Below are 19,475 nucleotides of genomic sequence, written 5' to 3'. Positions count from 1 at the left end.
CATAGGGTTAGAATATGCATTAGTACCACCTAACAGGAGGCTGTGTGTAGGCTCCATGGCAGCAAGCTGTAAAAATGCACTACAGACATGGAAATGTGGACTTCTTAAAAACTCAAATGCTAATTGGAATTCAGAGCTAGCACCTTTGCCTTAAATCTGTACTTTGCAGCTGTCACTGGGAGCAAAAAGTTGGCCCCATGACTGAGCAGGGAGCCCGTTCCAGGGAGCACTCCGTACATAGAGCTGTCAACCTTGCCCACCTAGACAGTGATCAGTTTCACATGGAGCCCACACTCCCGCTGCAAGAGGAATCCCTGGCAGAGCTGAGGATGGCAGTACTCTTCCCATCAAGCAGGAAATCTGACAGACAAAAGGCACAGATTAATAGGGTGCCCCAAGGAGCACATTTTTTGTTACACTCCACTTTTTTTTTTCTGACTACCAGAGGCCCAGAGGCCCAGGAACAGAACAAAAGCAAAAGTGCCAGCTTCCTAAGCAGACCTAAGGCCCCACTTGCTTTGAATAGCATGTGTTTCTGATGATTCTATTTCTAACCCTTTTCACTGGTCCATAGAGTGGGACTCATCATATTCCCTGGCCCAGTAAAAAAAAAAAAAAAATCAAACAGATGTCAAACAGTAGTTCCCGGAGTTCACATGGGGCTTATGGTTTGTTTTGTTTGCAAATGGAAACCAAGTGTCTGTTCTTTGAGCCTGTGGGCACTCACCACCCCACTCTCCAGCTATTGTTTCTGCCCACCAGCTGCTGAGGGCCATGAGCTGTTCAGAGGATTGCACTTTTAGATGAGAAGAAAATCTAGTTGCAGACATCTGCCAGGGTAAACAGGTGGCCCAAGCAGGCCACCAAGCTGACCTGGTGACCCTGTAGACACTATCCCCTGTCCCCAACTAATTACATGATAGGGAGAAGCGGCGCTCCCCTTTGGTTCAATGTCCACAGTACAGAAACAGGCATGGTTATTTCTAAAGATATTTGTGTGGAAGGCCTTGTATTATAATTATATGACAAAGGCTAAAACAAAATATAAAACTACTTAAAACTGAGGACCCTTACGGTGGACCAGTGTGAGTGGATCTGTGTATGTACTTCCTTTCTAAAAATCCTTTTATGAAGAAAACTGGGTATATGCCAGAAATCACACAGGAACAGTAAATCGTTACTCACTGAAGGACCCAAGTCTTCTTGTCAGGTAGCTACCCACTGAGCCATCCAGAGCTCTCAGCTGGAGGCCAACTTGCATGCCAGGGCATCGATTTCAAGCATCTCTTCAAAAACAGACTCTGGTATTCAAGAGCCTCAAGGGTTCAGTGCGCACCCAGGTCACACCCTTCAGTGATTAAGTGGTTTGTATACAAGAAACCATTTGGGCCCAAAGGTTCCAAAGGGCTAAGTACACAGGGGCCTTCAGGAGGAGATACGGCCACCTGTCCAAGACAGAGCAGCACACCCCGCAGAGGATGGGTGAGTCACACCCCAAGACAGCACTCCAGAACAGAAGGAGACCTGTGACCTCCACACACACGGGTGAGTCCCACTCCAAGACAGCACTCCAGAGCAGGAGACCTGTAACTTCCACACACATTCAACAGTCCTGCATGGACTCTGCACTGAGGAATGGAAAAAGCTGGGTTCCTAGCAGAGAGCACACTGTTCTCATAGAGAAAAGCAGCAGAACCTCCATAGCTGGCGACCTCCCTACACTGACCACCTCCTTAAGTTGAACTAATTTTCATAGGCCGGACATGCACCACATGTGTATATCTGAGCAGAAGGCCTAGTTCCTCATGTTGACCACCTCCACATGTTGACCAGGCTGTTAGGGTCCCTTGGGTGCTCTACTTACAGAGGTTCTACTGTATATGTATTTTGGCTAAATCTTGAAAGAACATTGGGGGGTGGGGGGAGAACCAAAAAAAAAAAAAAACTTTTCTTCCTTTTTTGTGACTTTGAACTTAAAAACAAAACAAAAAAGGAACAAGAAAGAGAGAAGTTACTCCTCTGGAGCTCACCTTCTCTATAACTCAGGTTCCCATTTGGCCAGTAGTCTCCAAGGTAGTCCACGGCTGGCAAGGAAGATCTCTGAAGAACTTGAATAAAGCAGCATAGACCTCTGAAGGCTAACGAATAAAATCAATCTCTACAGTACCTGGTAATAACCTGGCTGAGGCCATTACCATATCTAAAGAACACATCTGTCAGAAGCACAGAGGTGGCCCAGCATGAAAGCTAACAAAAACCAGAACCTGCTAGTCCACCCCAGCTCTGTCCAGGACTCATGCCTCTACATCCAAGGGCAAGTGTGAGGCCCCCTACAGAACTGAGGAATGGGCTGTCCTAGCTGGATGCCTCTGGACTTTGTGACTGCACTGGCTAGCTGCTCTCACTGTGATTCTGTTTACCAAGCACTCTCCAGATAATAACTCCTTCCCTTGAAGTCTGACTACAGAGAAGAAATCTGCTAGTCAAAGAGCACCAGTGGTCTTGATTACCTTTCAGACAGTAAATCACCAAATCAGCATTTTGTTCCCGGTCACTAGAAGCCTGCTAATTGCACCTGCGGCTGGAAGGTAGTGGTGCTCCCCTGGAGCCTGCAGCTCTGTCTTCCAGGCCTGTTTTGCACTTAAAGCCACCTCAGGGCTGCTCAGACAGAAGGAGGTTTCCCTCAGCTTCACCACCTCTTCATCCCAACTCATGCCAAGGTCAACCAAGGCCCCTTTTGTGCACATTTCCACTGGCGCATAACAAAAAACATCTCACTGGGGTAACTCATCCATGGGGAAAAGTCTATCTAAGCTTGTTCACTGATTTTTTTTCTTTAAAAAAAAATATGTTATTTTGAAGTAATCTCAAATTTACAACAACAAAAAAAAAAAACAGTTGCAATTATAGTACAAAGTATCATCTTTCTTCACAAACCACTTTAGGGTAACTTGTCAACCTTAGGGCCCATTACCTCGTGTACATTTCCTTCAACAATGACATTCTCCTCCATGCCACAACACAGCAATCAAAGTAAGGAAATGAACATTTAATACATGTTCTATTTGCTCTTGGGACCCCTTTCAAATGTGATTAAATGTTCCAGTAATGCACTTTATAGCAAAAGTATCCAGTCCAGAATCAGAAAGTGCTTTTAGCAGTTTTGTCTCTTTAGCCTCTTCATTATAAAACATTTCCCTCACTTTTCCCTTGGTTTTTCTGACCCTGACACTTTTAAAGACTACACGCTGGTTATTTTGTGCATGTAAGGTCACTCAATTTGGGTTTGTCTGATGCTTCCTCTGATTGGATTCAGGTTATGGATCTTTGGCAAGAAGATCACAAAAATGTAACGCATTCTTTACCTTGCATGCTGTCAAGTGGTGCCCAATTTTGGTTTGCCCCATTGTTGATACTGTTCATTTGTTCCCAGCTTGTTTTTTTAAATGCTCAAACCTCCACAAGTCCATGAAAATACGCTTGCCTACCCCAAGGACAGGCTGAACTAGGAGGGCCTTGAGCAAATCTTGGTTGGCACCTTCTCTACCTCCTGGGTTGAAATGTTCCCTGCTCTGCTCCTTTCGGTATTGATAACAGTGGCAGTTGATCTATAGAGATGCATTTACGAGATGGGATAAAATTATGGAAAGGAAAGAAGAGAGATGATAAACTTAATGGACAAGTAACAGAACACCTTAGGTCCATAGCTAAATAGCGGTTAAGTTGCATTAACTTCTTCATACGAGATAGGTCACTTCACTCATTCCTTCACCCACACCACAGAGTTATGGGAAGCCTTTCTCTGTTAGGCCCAGGGACAGCAATATATGTTGGACGATCCTTTGACCTAAAAGAGAACATGGTCTCTTATACAAATATTTATAACGAGGCAGCTACAGGACAACTGAGAAGGAGATGAGTGAGCCGGTGGACAGGGGAATTGGTCAGCACAGTCTGGCACGTTCAAGAATCCGAAAGTACAGGGTGTCCCAAACATCACCATGCATGCGGAAAATTAACAAACTCGTATTGTATATGGCATATTTGTAATATTTTTATATTTATATATCAACATGCAGAGAAATACTTTGTAAAATTTTATAATGATTATTTTATAAATAAAGGTACGTTTAACCACAATCTTCTCTTTTTCCCTATGTATGCAAGTGTGACAACCTTTGAGATACTCTGTAGATGTAAATAGGACCCTAGGTCATAGTGTGAGCAAAGGTGAGCAAGCAGATCCAGGAGAAGGCCTTCTATTTTCAGCAGGAGTCTGCACCTCTTCCAATAAACCATGGAAAGCTCGAAGGGTTGGGAGCCAAGGGGCAAGATCACATATACATGTTTACAAGAACCTGAGGAAACCATCTGCAGGAAGCGAAGAAGGAGGGACCAGAGAGAAGCAGAGTACATAAAGACCTAAGTGAGAGACAAATGCAGTGTCCTCCAGACGGGAGAGGGAGGAATAGAAGCAGGGACATGATTCCACAGAAACACAGGATCCAGCAGAGTTTTGCAGGAGTGTTAAGAAGGGGAGGGGAGGAAAGGCTCCAGAGGGCCCAGAAGGCTTCTGGATCAAGTGCACGGTAGTTGGGGTGCCTTTGGTCAAGATCTGGAATACGAGAAGAGTAGGTGTTGGTAACTCAGCACTTGACATAGACCAATTTCCCAAACTCTTATTAAACTTGGGACTCCAGTGGATTTTTTTGTTGTTGTTGTTTAAATAAAAAATAGGGAATGCTTCACGAATTTGCATATCATCCTTGCGCAGGGGCCTTGCTAATCTTCTCTGTATGGTTCCAATTTTAGTGTATGTGCTGCCGAAGGAGCACGCCAGTGGATCTTCATTCATCCTGGTGAATAGTATGTTTCAAGGATAAAGTCTATAGTTATGGCAGGCTGAGTTTCAGCTCCAGTTTTCTTTAATGACATTTGAGTTCCCAGTGTTACCTCCTGCGGTAACTATCGTGGGCATCACTAGGAGAAGTTTAACAGTACTAGAAAAGGAGAGAGAACCCATGTTCATCCTTGCCTGTCTGTCTCCTTGTCGCCACCGTTTATATTTCCCTAAAATGTCTAGTTATTTTGGAGTAGGACGGCCTCTTGTTGACTCCATTCCATAGCACACCTCTCATTGATTATTTAAGTAAAATAAATTAGATCCAATTTTGTTTTCAGAATTAATGAGATCCTTGAGAAAAACTGAAAATACCTTAGGGTGTTAAGAAGTTAAACTTAGGAACTGTAAACCTTTGCCTACCTACACACTCAATGTGTGGCCAGAATTTAGAAACAATGACAGCTTTTCTCTTCCGCCTCTCCCAACATCTTGTTTGTTTCACTTCATTAAGGTAAAGCAAGCACCTCTGTTACTTCTTATTTTAAACCACTTCTCTGTATACACGCAATAGTGGATGTGCAGGTCTGGGGTAGGACACGGGGCTTTCCAAGTAAAATCTGCCCAATGCTACAATGAATAAAAACAACTGCACGGACATTTTGCACGCTTTATTTTCAATAGACAGGGACAAAAATTAAATATTATTGTGGCTCTTTGATAGGCAATCTCTGCCTCTTCTCCCTCACTCCTTTCTTCCTCTCATGCATCTGCAGCTTGCTGAGTCACCCCAGGCTGCATTTTATCGTGGTTCTCCTGGTGAGAATCATGTGGGTTTTCATGGTAACATCATGAAGTGTCATCAACAGAGGACCTGGCTTCCGACAAACCTGTGCTCCCTCGGTGGCTCCACATTCTTGGCTGTCCATCCTGTATCCAGCCACTTGAATACCTTGGAGCCTCCTTTCTTCCTATGTACAGTGGAGACAAGGCTAAACTCACCTAAGGGGGATTGACATGAAGATTAAATTGCACAGTACGTGTCGGAGCCTCTACCGTGCCTAGTGCAAAGCGATTTTCAGAAAGTTAAAAATATGATTCTCATACAAACAGAGAAAGAATATATACTAAAGACGCCTTTAACTAGATGAGGTAACCAACAAAATGAAGGGCCCCATATGCCATGGAGATCGCCCTTAGGGAGAATCTTCCTGATGGGCAAAAATCATTCTCGTGGCTAACACACAATCGTTTGCATCCCTATCCATTTTCTGTAAGTATTCACTTACCCTTACAGACTTGTAAAATATCCTAACCAGCTATAAACAGTAAATCAAAGACCACGAAAGAAAGGTACATATCTCTTGAGAATTACATCATCTTTGGCAGAGACAGTAATTCAGTATGACACTGAGGAGACATGCGGTTATTCTTCACTTAATGTGCACATTTCCAAGTGTTAGATGTATATATTTTTCCTTTGCAGTAGAATAACACAGCATTCAATAAATGTGACCTCAAAATTAATGATTTTGAAATTCTATACATGAGATCCCACAGGACATAGGCAAAGGAGTAGTGAGAGGCATATTTGTGGCATCAAATGCTTTCATTGAGTGAGAAAAAAAGAGAAAATTAAATATGACTACATCATGTTATGAAAGATCATTAGTCTACCTCCGATAGCTACACACTCCCCCACCCCACAAAAATAAACAGACAGACTCATACAAGACTGAAGATAGGAATCTTCCTGGAAAAGAAAAAAATGGCTGAAATAATACCTTAGCCATAGCCAGATATTCTAATGAACGGAGTACAATGCAAAATATATAGTCAACTGAACCTTATTTAATTTACTTAGCTGGGCACCTGTAATCCTAGCACTCTGAGAGGCCAAGGCAGGTGGATCTCCTGAGATCAGGAGTTAAGAGACCGGCCTGAGCTAAAGTGAGACCCTGCCTCTAAAAATAGCTGGGCATTGTGGCAAGTGGCTGTAGTCCCAGCTATTAGGGAGGCTGAGGCAAGAGGATCACTTAAGCCCAAGAGTTTGAGGTAGCTGTGAGCTATAATGCCACAGCACTCTACCAAGGGCGACAAAGTGACACTCTGTCTCAAAAAAAAAAAAATTTACTTACATAGCAAGACAAGAAACAATATAAAACCTGTGCAAAGCTTAAAATACTTTTTTATAGTGAGTAACAGCACCTAAAATAGCTCATGCTCAAAATGGGAAGATTCAAATCTATAAGGTTTGACAGAAAATTGATAGAAGGTTCAAGTTCATCTGTGGACCAACTATTATCAGGAACACACAGGGTGAAGGAAAAGATTGTGAAAGGCATCCGCGCCCTACCAGTGGTACGAACAGCATGTTGGTGAGGACACAGCTGGACCCCCTCAGATCCATTTGCCAGTGATTTCCCTTTGGGCAGCCCATGTGACCTCTCTGAGCCTCAGTTGTCTCATCAACCTGACCGAGAGTACATACTTCATTGGGACTGCTGTTAGAATTAAATGCACAATTTCTAGCACAGAGATGGACACACGACAGACACTAGCAAAAATGTTCCACCTTTCTCTGCCTCCGTGGTTATTATTTTTATTGTATAAATGCATGAAAAAAGCAGTAAAGGGCTTTTGAACTATATTGTCAGTCATCTAGGAAGTAAGGTTAGTATTTTTGGTTTTTGTTTTTGTTTCCTATCCTCCAGTACTTCAAAGTTTCTTTCAAATGAAAACTCAATCCACATATTCACTGAAATGTAAACATTCGGTCAGTCATTACATTTTCTTTCTGCTGAAGCTCTTTACACTGCTTAATTCAAGAAATAAGATAAGGAGACTCGGGTAAGAATCAAAAAGGGACTACTGCTTCACCAACCTTGTTTATCTTCCTGTTTTTGTTTTTTTTTTGCCTCCTGAGAATGATTCCTGGACACTTGAAACAAAAGAAAACCTTTCTATGGAAGGAAACCAGAGGAAATGACAATGAAGGCTGAGGGATCAGCGGACATCCCACACACTGTGCACCACTGCCAGGGTTCCAGCCGAAGTCTTCTGCCTCACTGTCACCCATTAGTCCTCTTTGGGAAATGGAAATAAGGATGACTTGGGCTGGGCACTTTGATACTTGGTCCCTGCTAGCCCCGACAGACAGGTCTGCAGGGCAGCCGAGGCCTCCCGCACTGCAGGGACGCACAGGAAAGTGCCCTTCAAGGCTCCCTATTCCTGCGGTCAAACCCAGCTCCATGAACACTGCAGCTTAGTGAGGTTATGACACAACATCCCTCTGTGAAACTTCATGCACCTTCATCAACTCCACAAGCCACCTGTCTGCCTGGAAATGTGTCTCTGAGCCCCTCGGGTCTGGATACCACATCCTGCCTCTTGGCTGACTGAAGATCTTCAGACCCCAGCTAAGCATCTGCCTTCCCATCCCGGAGCCACCTCCTCCAAGAACCCCAGGTATTCCAGCTCCGTCTCCTCCTGGATCCGCCCTTCTCTGATGGCACCCCTACCAGGGCTCTTCCAGGAAACCACAGTGAAGGCTGGGATCATGTTCTTTATTCAACTCACTTGACAAATTCTCGTGAGAAAGAGGGGAACAAATCTCTTCCAGGTAGATGGCATCCAGGCAATTTGGATGGGGTGGGATGGCATCCAGGTAATTTCATTGTATATCATTGTACACGGTCCTAGAAGGACCCCCCCGTTGTGCATTCTGCCAGGGCCAGGCGTGAACCCATTCTCAGAGGCCCTATGCAGGGCCAGCCTGCACCCGGCACGTGGGGATCCTCCACTTGCACCCAACGCTAGCCCAGCAGAGGCAGGGAGAGGAAGCCAAGCACTTGCCCATGAGCCACGCACCGTGCAAGTGTGTGGGAAAGGGGAAAATCAGAGCTGCTCATTTTTCTCTTCTAATAAACTTTACTTCACAAGACACTGTACCACCTGTAAAAGGAATAAGCAGAGCAATTGTGTTCTGATGTGAATTTTACAAATCCACAAAGAGGCCAGCAGCTTAATTGCCTGAAGTCACCGGGCGCATCATCACCCCCACATGGTTAGGGGAGCTTCACATGCCCAAAAAGGGCCCCTTCCCTCTTCCAAGTGCAATCCTCTATGTCCCGCACCAGAAAGAGATGGGGCTAATACAGTAACCCCCACTCCACACACCGGCATAAGCCCATTCCCCTGGGCTTCTCATGAGGATTAAACAATTTCAAACATGCAAATTAACTGGCACAAAAATGCGTTTCAAATATTCTCTCCCAATTCTCTCCCTCCTGCATTTCTGTGAGGAACACCAATTAATTTCAGTGAGGCAGAGCTATTGATTTAGTGACACATGCATGGGCTTCTGGGGAGACATCAGCTCCAGCTCTGCCACTGCTGAGCTATTTAACATGGCACCAGTTTGATAGGTCACTGCCTGACACAGAAAGGGCATAACACTTGCTTACTTTGGAGGGAGTTATATGTTGTAATTGTGAATGAGATGATGCCTGGAAACACAGCTCATCAGACAGCAGGTGCTCACTTGGTATTGAGGCCCTTTGTCTCCCACACAGCAGGTTCCTTCATTGGATTATGGCTCCAACACGTGCCTGGAAGGCCAACAAGTCTCCCATGTCCAGGACAGAGTGAGGATCAGGACATTGTCCGTATGTCACAATGTGCTGTGCAAACCATGAAGCTACCAGATTATTTAAAAAAAAAAAATTGGGCTCAGTACCCATGCTCAGTGGTTAGGGTGCCTGCCACATACATGGGGGCTGGTGGGTTTGAACCCAGCCTGGGCCTCCTAAACGACAACAAGTACAACCAAAAAAAAAAAAATAGCCGAGCGTTGTGGTGGAAGCCCCAGCTACTTGGGAGGCTAAGGCAAGAGAATAGCTTAAGCCCAAGAGTTTGAGGTTGCCGTGAGCTATGATGCCATAGCACTCTACCGAGGGCAACAAAGTGAGACTCTGTCTCAAAAATAAATAAATAAATAAATACATCTTCTAAAATGGCTTTACCCAGCAGATTTATCCTTAGGAAGCACACACCTAGTTTTTTGTTTTCGTTTTCATGCATTTTCTATCCCTAAAACTTCATAAAATCGTTACAAGGCATATATGTCAATTACAAAGCATTTTCACTCAGTCTCAGGTACATTTTAAAAGATCACAACATTTTCCTCCCCAAATTAAATGCTACATCATATATAAAATACAACATATATAAAATGCCTGTCTCAAAATCATATGAACACATGAGGGAATTAGGAAAGGGTAGAGGAGAATGGATATCACCTTTTTGGTTCCTCAAGGACCCTTGATAAATTATGTTTGAAGTGACCAGGAAAGATCAAACTTTCCACTTTTTAGGAGGAACACTCAGACTGATGGCCATCTCCTTATCTCCCCTTCCAGACCATCTCCTTGTCAAGGAAGAGCTAAAATTTAAAACCACTTTTAAAATGGCAGAGAAAGTCCTTTGCCTTTAGAATAGAAGATAAAACCGCTTTACCAGATACACAATATAGGTATGTGGTAAAATTTTCAAGGCAAAAATCCTAAGGAGTGTGCAAAGGACTTAGGAGGAGAGTAATGGCCCTGTCTCCTCTGGTCCGAAAGTCCTGACTGTTAGCATTGAGAGAGACATTCACTTAGCAGGCGCTTTCCCCCTTAGTTTTAGCTGCAGAAACTAATTGGAAGGAGAGCCTCCAGAGCCCCACACTGCAGGGAGCTGGGAGACACGAGAGGTCCAGCCTGTTCACTGTCCCTGCTGGGATCCCCCAGCTCGCTCACAAATGTGGGCTCTATAAAACACTACTTTGAAAGTGACTGAATAATTCAACCCTCACATGACAGCTGAAATAAGGACACGGAGGTGACGGAGTTGACAACATGTTACCCCAAAACAGGGTACCTGGGCATCTGAGAAAACAGCAGAAACAAGAAGGCCGCTCTTCCCTTCCCTGGCTCCTTCTCCCCGGAAGAAGGTCAAAAAACCTAGGGAGAATATTTTAGCCTCAAGACCCTCAGGAGGACGGTTCCCTCCTTGTACCCAGAGGAAAGGATCCAAAGACACTGAGGCCAAAGAAGAATCAAACGAACAGAACCAACAGGCCTTGTTACGTTGCCCCTGGCTGGTCTATTACTATCAGATCGGACCCCCTTTGTCTAATCTTACTTCTCCAGGACCATCCTCTCTTCATCCAATCTAAGCAGAAAAATACACGAGTTGCCCTGCTCCCAGGACTTCCTTTCCTTGTGATGTCTCCCGTAGCACGCAAAACTGCTATTAAAGAAATGTGTGTGCTTACCTATTGCTAATCTGTCTTTTCTTTTCTTTTCCTTTAGGAGCCTCAGCCATGAACATAATGAGGAGAAGATACTTCTGCTCCCCCCACAGAGGCCAAAACGTTACAGGGAGCTCCTCCAACACTCCACTGGGTACATGAGTGGGGCCTGATTGCGGGTGAGAATATGTGGATAGGAGCAGACACCATGGAGATCCCCAGAAACCATTCCTGGCCTCTCCGCAGCTACAGGAATCCCACAGCCCAACTGGAGCCAGTAAGACATCAGAGAAAATCTGCACGGGGCTTCTGGAGGGCTTGCACTTTTCCGACAAAAGGTACAGAGTGGGAAGACAGATCCTGGTGTTTCTCCTACCTTATTCTTCTGAAGTGTGTGAGGGAATGGACGCCTGGTGCTGTCGCAGCCACCTCGAGACCATCAAGGACAAGCAGGAGACAAAGGCCAACAAACTTAGGATGAGGAATACGATGAGGAGAACGTGTGGGTCACTGGTGACCCAAATGAATCCTATCGAATCTGATGATTTCCAGTGAAATAAATGTCCTTACAGTAAGGGCCTGCACTCCTGTGTCTTGCCCCGTACAACACACTTCTCTGGATATTTCAGAATCAGAGGGTTCCACCTTAAATAGCACCTACATTTTTTCCCACAAATTATCGCTAATTCCTGTTCCCAAATTAAAATCATGGGGAATATGAAAAGCAAGGGGGAATGGTACAGCCACCTCGCAAGACACTTTGGCACCTTCTTACACTTCAACATATTCTTACCACACAATCCAGATGAATTTAAAATATATGTCCACACAGAAACTGACACTAGAATGTTTACAGAACCCTTATTCCTATGGCCAAAACTTGGAGGCAACCAAGATGTCCTTCAGTAGGCAAATGGATAAACAAACTGTAGTATCGATAGCTAATAGAAAACTACTCAGCCACTCACATTATGCCACAAAAAAAGCCTGGATGAATCTTAAATTCATATTTCTAAGTAACGGAACTCAAGTCTAAAATGACTACATACCATATGATTCCAAGTATATGCCATCCTGGGAAATGCAAAACTAGAAGACAATCAAAAGGTCAGTGGTGTCCAAGGGTTTAGAGGCCAAGAGGAGGGTTGGGGGTGAGGAAGACGTAGACCAGGGCATTTGAGGCAGTAAAACGATTTTGTATGATGCTGTAATGGTGGGTACATGACATCATGCCACCCTTAAAACCCACAGAATATACACCACAAAGAGTGAACCTTAATGTAAACTATGGTCATTAATTAATAATAATAATGGATCAATACTGGTTTAGTAAATACAACAAATGTGCCACATTCATGCAAGATGTTGGTAATAGGAAAACTGTTTGGAAAGGGGGTTTACACCAGAACTCTCTGTACTATCTATTCAATTTTTCAGTAAATCTACAACTAGTCTAAAAACAAAACCTATTGGTGGTGGGAAGAACAGCAAGATGAGATGAGGAGTGGGGAATCCCTAAAATTGTAAGAGTTTTCTTTTCAAATATGCCCAGAAAATAACTGAATTTAAGACATGGAAAAATGTAGGCCAGCACTTTCCACTCTCCAACCTCTCCTACCCCAGCAAGACCCATCCCTGAAGATCTAGGCAGGTCCCCCTCTGCCTTCACTCCCTCCCGGCAGGACAGGCTCTCTGATGCACACTGCCCACTGTCCAGTGCAGTTAACCATGAGCAGTGATGTCCAGGACCATCCAGGCTCTTTTCTCCTCCTGGTCCTATCACTGCCACTCCCCGCCGCTGGCTCAGCTTTCTAGTCCATCCCCAAGTTCCATGCTATTTTTAACTCTAATAATGACATCTCTGGCAAAGAACATATCCTTAGTCACTTCTCTACCTTAATGGAAGTAACAATCTAGTAAATAATAAACTCCCTGGGCCCTTTGTATTGTTTCTACAAAGGTTCTCTTACAACCAAGACATGGCGAAATCACTCCCCATCGGTTGGGCCCAGATGCTAATCAGTGTTGAGATCTAACTCCCCTGTGGAAACGTAGAAAGGTTTGCTAATTCAGTATGAAAAGAAAGAGGATTATACTAACAGAAAGTTTCCTGGATCTTTTATTTTTCCAGTTTTCTTTGGGGTTTGGAAGGCTGGCTTAAAAATTTAGTTCTAAGTAGATTGAGGTTGGAACTGGGTAATTGTTGCTTGATGAAAAATAGCTAGTCAAAAAAATGAAAATAAAAACCTCAATTATTGCTTAGCTAGAGTATCATCCCTTCCTTTTCTCCCCCCCCTCCTTTAAATCTTTTTAAAATGCCAATGGCACAGGAGGAGCAGGAGCCCTCACTGAAAGTATGGAGGCTATGAAATTTGCTGGAAGAAGGCATTTGCTGAGAAAACATCTCCTGGAGAGAACTCACTGTGACCAGATCAATGAAGTAATCTGGTAATGTGGGCCACCAACCAGGAGGACTCAAATGGCTGTGCGAGACAGCATTATTCTGAGAGATAATGGCATTTTATCTGAATGAATCATTCCCAAGAGCAAGGAATGGGGGTTGTTAACACCTCCAGACCAAAACAACAGGAAGAATGAATGAAAACTAACAACTCCTATAGAAAAGGTCAGGCTTTCTCACAACGCCAGTCTTTGCCCTTACTGGTCCCTCTCTCCAGAGCACCTCGGGCCCACTCCTCTCCCCTCCAGCCTGGGACTGTCTCACCCTACCCCACGTCTGTCTTTCACACCCATACGCGGTATTCAGGATCCTACAGGGAAGTTCAAGCTTCCAGATTCCCCAGAGTGGTTATCACATCCTCCTAGTCCTCTGCCCCGTGTCACCTGGTGCCTACCTCCTCTTCTATGACTATTTGTTTGTCTTTGCCTCCCCTGGACAGGGAGAGATGGAAGGACAGGGCCTCTCTCTGGGACAATCAGCGAATGCCTCCTCTACACACAAATCCCAGAAGAAAGGGACACACAAATGAACTCTGCAGCTATCCCACACATGGGGGCTTTAAAAATCCTGTAAATAAAGCCTCTTTCAGCAAAAAATGTTTGCAAGTTGACAAAATATTAAACCACATCACATGCAGCATTTAGCACCAACACAGGCCCACAAATTTCCACTCCAGAGCAGGCTTGCTTACCTGCAGTTGGTCTTCCAAGTCACAGAGAAACACAACAACAATACAGGTGTTTTAAGTAAAACAAATACCCTTCCATGTCTCTTTGACGGACAGAAATATCTCTGATGGAATGAAAAGCGCAGAATTGCAAATGCTCGCCTGGTAGGCAACAGTTCCTCCCTCTGACATTCAAGGCAACCACAAACCAGTTCAGCACGCTTCCTGATCTCAGGGTGCCAGGCTTGCTCGTGGGGATGTGGAAGTCGGGAAGATAGGTTTATTCATGTCATGGCAGTTAAAACACAGACTGGCTCAATCACAGCCCAGCCAGTTGTCTTCTGATACCACAGAGGCTTTACAGAAGAAATCAGAATGTCCTTGAAGGTGCTAGGCTCAGGGGACCGAGTACATGCTGCCCTGACCCAGAGGGTCAACTCTGCTGGTCCCAACAGCTGGCTCCTGAGAAGCTTGCCTCAAGAGGGCTGACCATAGGAGCATGGATCAGAATTCACTGGGAAGCCCGTCCTAATAAGGAAATACCAGCACTTCTTCCCTTATCAGTAATTCCCAGTCTGCTGCTGCGGCAGAATCAGGAAATCGAGCTCAAGCTGCTGAGCTGAGATACCTCTTGGCTCTCAGGTATGTTCCAGCTTCTTCAAGGACCTCGTCCGCTTACTGCAACTTAAGGGTTCCTTCCACCATTGAGCCAGAAGCTTGAGGACCCTCCCTGGCTCAGGCCCTGTGTCAAACACAATCAGTTCACCATTTAGTGAAAAAAAAAAAAATGGTGTGAGGGATGAATCTGTGGTATTAAAGCCTTTCATTTCTTCCCCTCTATAAGTATTTCCCACCCTCATTGCAAATGTGAAAGGTTGCCATTTGCTGAGATACTGAATTTAGTAGGACAAAATAATGAGGGCCACAAAACTATGACTAAAAAAAAAAATATGCTTAGGAAAGAAAAGTCAAAGTGTAAGAAAGTAAGAATATTCTTTAAAATACAGAACTGACTAGAAGATCTCAAAGGTCCTTCAAAATTTAAAGGTGATGAGTAGTAACCAGGAAAACTGTAAAGTAGAAGGATAAGATACTGTACTTACCCTGCAGAATGGCAGAGATTAACAGAGTCCTCAGGATCAATAGATTATGGAGTGAATAGGATCAAATACACGGCTGAATGTGAGTGCAAATTAATATAGATTGTGTGGAGGACAATTTGTTATTTTATAATATAGTCAAATAAATTCTATGGGGCTTTTATTCAGTTCAGAATAATCGTACACATGCTCAGAGTGACACCGACAAAACTACTCGCTGAAGAATGGCTTTCCTTATGGTGAAACTGGAAACAGCTTCCCCCTCTACTAATAGTTTAAAAAAATGTAATATAGTCTTAAGGTGACCTAATAGGCAGTAGTTAAAAGAATAAACTGTATTTATAATCATGGCTGAATCTCAAAAACATAATGATGAAAGAACAAACCAAGATGTAGAACAATATCTAATACGAGATATTTGTGTAAATTAGAAGGTAACAGCATACCCTCAGCTCATGGACATGTGTGTATATGCCTATGTCTGTGTGTGTACATCAAAATCAGTGGTTCTCAAACAGGGGTGATTCTCCCCTCCTCCTGGGGAACACTGGGCAGTATCTAGGGACATTTTTCTTTGTCATAGCTCCAGTAGGACGTGCCAGGAGGAACTGGAGGGTCCAGCCAGGGATGCTGGTAACCATCCTAGAATGCAAAGAAAAGTCCCCCATCATGAAAAATCAGCTGGCCTAAAATGCCGACAGCACTGAGACTGAGAAACGCTGCTCTGGACTCTGCAGTAAAGTGGTTTTACATTTTAATTATTTAACTAAACAGCCTCCTGACACGGACATGATTTATACTCTGTTTACCTCTTACACAGGCACTGGCTGGAGTTCAGGTGCTCTAAACCCAAAGACATAACATGCCATGTTTCATTTTCCTTAAAAAAAAAAAAAAAAAGGAACAAGGCTTCAGACCTAACACCTTACTCCCCCTAGGTACCTGAGAGATAAAGGTTCCCAAGGTCAGCCTTCCTGTCAACATTCCCCAGCCGAGCCTGGATGCCTCCACATTCACACTCACTCCCGGCTCCTGTCGCATTCTGTCCCTCTCCTTTCATTCTCCCCGTCTTGACAGGTGGTACGTTTGCTGCCTAGATACAAGTTGGTATTTCTCCTGAAAAATTATTTCCACATTATGTTTTGGTAAATCAAATCATGTTTTAAATGAACTAAAGTAGGTCACTGTTTTAAAAAAAAAACCTGCCGCTGAACCCTTTGTGAAGTTCTCTATCACACGATAATGATAATATCAACCTGATTTATCTGCCTCATTAAAGACTAATGACAATACATCAGGTTCTACAGAAGGCACACACATATAAAAATGCCTCTATATGCAACTTCTAAGAAAAAGTCCCTATCTACAAATACATGTGCTCATTCTGACTAACAGGAAACTAGACCCACAAATACCCAAAGTGAAAAAGAAGAGCAATCAATAACTCTCAAACTACACTGATGCACAGACAAAACTGGATCAATGGCTCCAGTGATACTTTTTAAAAACTTATGTCAGACTAGTGGTCACCAGAGATTAGAGATGGGGCAGGGGTCTACGAGAGCACGCAACTATAAAAGAATAGCTTCGGGGAGTTTCTGGATGGTGATGGAGCAGTTCTGTATCTTGACTGTGGTCATGGCTATAAGAATCTAAACATATAGTAAATTTTTACAAAACTATAAACACACAGAAAAATACAGTAAGTGCATTTAAAAACCAGTGAAATTGCCAAAAAGTTGATAATCTGGTTCACTGTATTCTGAAAATGCCATATCCTGGTTTTGATAATATTCTAATTATGTAGGATACCACCATTGGGGGAGGCTGGGTTAAGGGACCACTCTGTAACCTTTCTTTGCTTTGCAGTTTCTTATGGCTCTGTAATTAGTTCAAAACTTTTAAAGTATAAATAAAATTTAAAAGTATGTCATAGGCCGGGCAAGGTGGCTCATGCCTGTGATCCCAGCACTTAGGAGGCCGAGGCAGGTGGATTGCCTGAGCTCACAGTTTCAAGACCAGCTTGAGCCAGAGTAAGACCTCCTCTCTACAAATAGGCAGGCGTTGTGGCAGGTGCCTGTGGCCCCAGCTCCTTAGGAGGCAAGAGATTCGCTTAAGCCCAGGAGTTTGACGTTGCTGTGAGCTATGACACTACAGCACTCTACCCAGGGTGACAAATTGAGAGTCTGTCTCCAAAAGATAAATAAAATTAAATTTAAAAAATAAAAATATGTCTCACATGAAAAAATGTTCAAAATCTTACGTCATTAAGGAATCGCAAATTAAAATAACCATGATCTTCCACTATATGCCTATTAGAATTGTTAGCTACACTGGCGACAGGAACCCTCATTCACTGCTGATGGGAATGACAAATGCCACAGCTCCTTTGGAAATAGTTTGGCAGTGTCTTACAAAACTAAACACACTCTTACCATGTAATCCAGTGGTCCCTAACCATGTTGGCACCAGGGACTGGTTTCATGGAAGACAATTTTACAGATTGAGGGTAGGGCGTTCCGAGAGGAGGCGGAGCTCAGGTGGTGAGTGCTGGGAGCAGCTATAAATACAGATGGAGCTTCTCTCCTGACCGGGCACTCACCTCCTGCTGTGTGGCTCAGGAAGGCACAGACCAGTGACAACCAGTCTGTGGCTCAGGGCTTGCGAGTTGCAGATATACTCTAACAATCACACTCTTTGGTATTTGCCCTAATGAATTGAAAACTCATGTCTATTCGCAAACCTGCAAACAAAAATTGACAGCAGCTTTACTCCTAATTGTCAAAACTTGGAAGCAACTGTTGCATGACTGGAGACGCGAAAGAACAGCAGCTTTGCTGTGGGTAGAAGCATGCTCCTGTAATTATTAAGGGTAAACAAGAAACAGACTACATCACGTGGGATGGCGTGTAGCGAAACATCTTTATTCTTGACTACCTTATATACACTGGTGGTCACGTACACACTTAATCTATGATCTCTAACTCTTTCTACCTAACCTTAACTTGTGAGGAGACATCAAGTCTACAAATCAGCACAATTCCCTTTGCTTTTTCTTTCTTAGACATATGTTAATTCTTGAGCCAGGTATCCAAATAAAAATCACAAAGAACTCCTGGGGAAGAAGGGGAAACAAAATCCCTCAAGCACACACTTAGTTTGCCTCATAATGGAGTAATGACTTTATTCTTCCATAAGGCAGAGACCTTTAGGCTCCAAAGACAATGTGTTTTTAACACCTGTCAACCTCTGGCCCTATCTCCAGCAGAGAGATTGTAAGTCTCTGACCACGTGGGCTTAACGGGAGCATAACATCAGAGAAACTGTTCCGAAACAGGCTCTGAGTATGCCTCAGAGGGGAATCCAGTTCCCTTTTTGCCTTTGTGTTAGCTAAAGCCATTTTTAACCCATTACAGACTTGCCTTGTGTGGCTTATGTAGGACAGTTTAACCCACAAGCAACCAAGATGTTCTTCAATAGGTGAATGGATAAATAAACTGTGGTACACTTCACAATTAAATAGTATTGAGCGTAAAAAGAAATGAAGTATCAAACCATGAATAAACATGGATGACTCTTCAATGCATACTTGTAAGTGAAGGAAGCCAGTCTAAAAATGCTATGGACAGGGCGGCGCCTGTGGCTCAGTGAGCACGGTGCCGGCCCCATATACCGAGGGTGGCGGGGTCAAACCCGGCCCCGGCCAAACTGCAACCAAAAAATAGCCGGGCGTTGTGGCGGGCGCCTGTAGTCCCAGCTGCTTGGGAGGCTGAGGCAGGAGAATCGCCTAAGCCCAGGAGTTGGAGGTTGCTGTGAGCTGTGTGAGGCCACGGCACTCTACCGAGGGCCATAAAGTGAGACTCTGTCTCTACAAAAAAAAAAATAAATGCTATGGACAGTTCGATTCCAACCATAAGCCATTCTGGAAAAAGCAAAACTATAGATGTGATAAGAACATCAGTAGTTTCCAGCAGTTTAGGGGGAGACACAGATTGGTAGAATACAGGGGATTTTCAGGACAGTAAAACCTCTTGTGTGGTAGTTAGTATAATGGTGGGTACAGGGCATCTCATAGAACTGTACAAAACAAAGAGTAAACCCTCATGCGAACTATG

The 19,475-nt window shown here is 43.9% G+C and overlaps 1 protein-coding gene and 1 non-coding gene across 4 annotated transcripts in view; both read right to left on the bottom strand.

Moving 5' to 3' along the window:
- The window catches only part of ELMO1 (engulfment and cell motility 1), a 576,900-nt gene that overhangs the window by 517,486 nt on the left and 39,939 nt on the right, over positions 1-19,475 (bottom strand). Inside the window, exon 1 of one of the 3 annotated variants that reach the window (XM_053608839.1) lies at positions 1,186-1,238. The exons of the other annotated variants lie outside the window; for them this stretch is intronic. The gene's annotated coding sequence lies outside the window, so the exon portion shown is untranslated. Of the gene's footprint in view, positions 1-1,185; positions 1,239-19,475 lie in introns of those variants that run through there. 3 annotated transcript variants of the gene reach the window in all.
- On the bottom strand, positions 4,730-4,835 carry LOC128560485 (U6 spliceosomal RNA). The gene has a single exon (XR_008372983.1). It is a non-coding gene; the product is annotated as a U6 spliceosomal RNA (small nuclear RNA).

This window comes from Nycticebus coucang, chromosome 11, assembly GCF_027406575.1.
Source record: "Nycticebus coucang isolate mNycCou1 chromosome 11, mNycCou1.pri, whole genome shotgun sequence".
Classification (NCBI taxonomy): Eukaryota; Metazoa; Chordata; class Mammalia; order Primates; family Lorisidae; genus Nycticebus; species Nycticebus coucang.
Note: the sequence above shows the minus strand (reverse complement) of the source record. Positions and strands in the feature narration are given on the sequence as shown.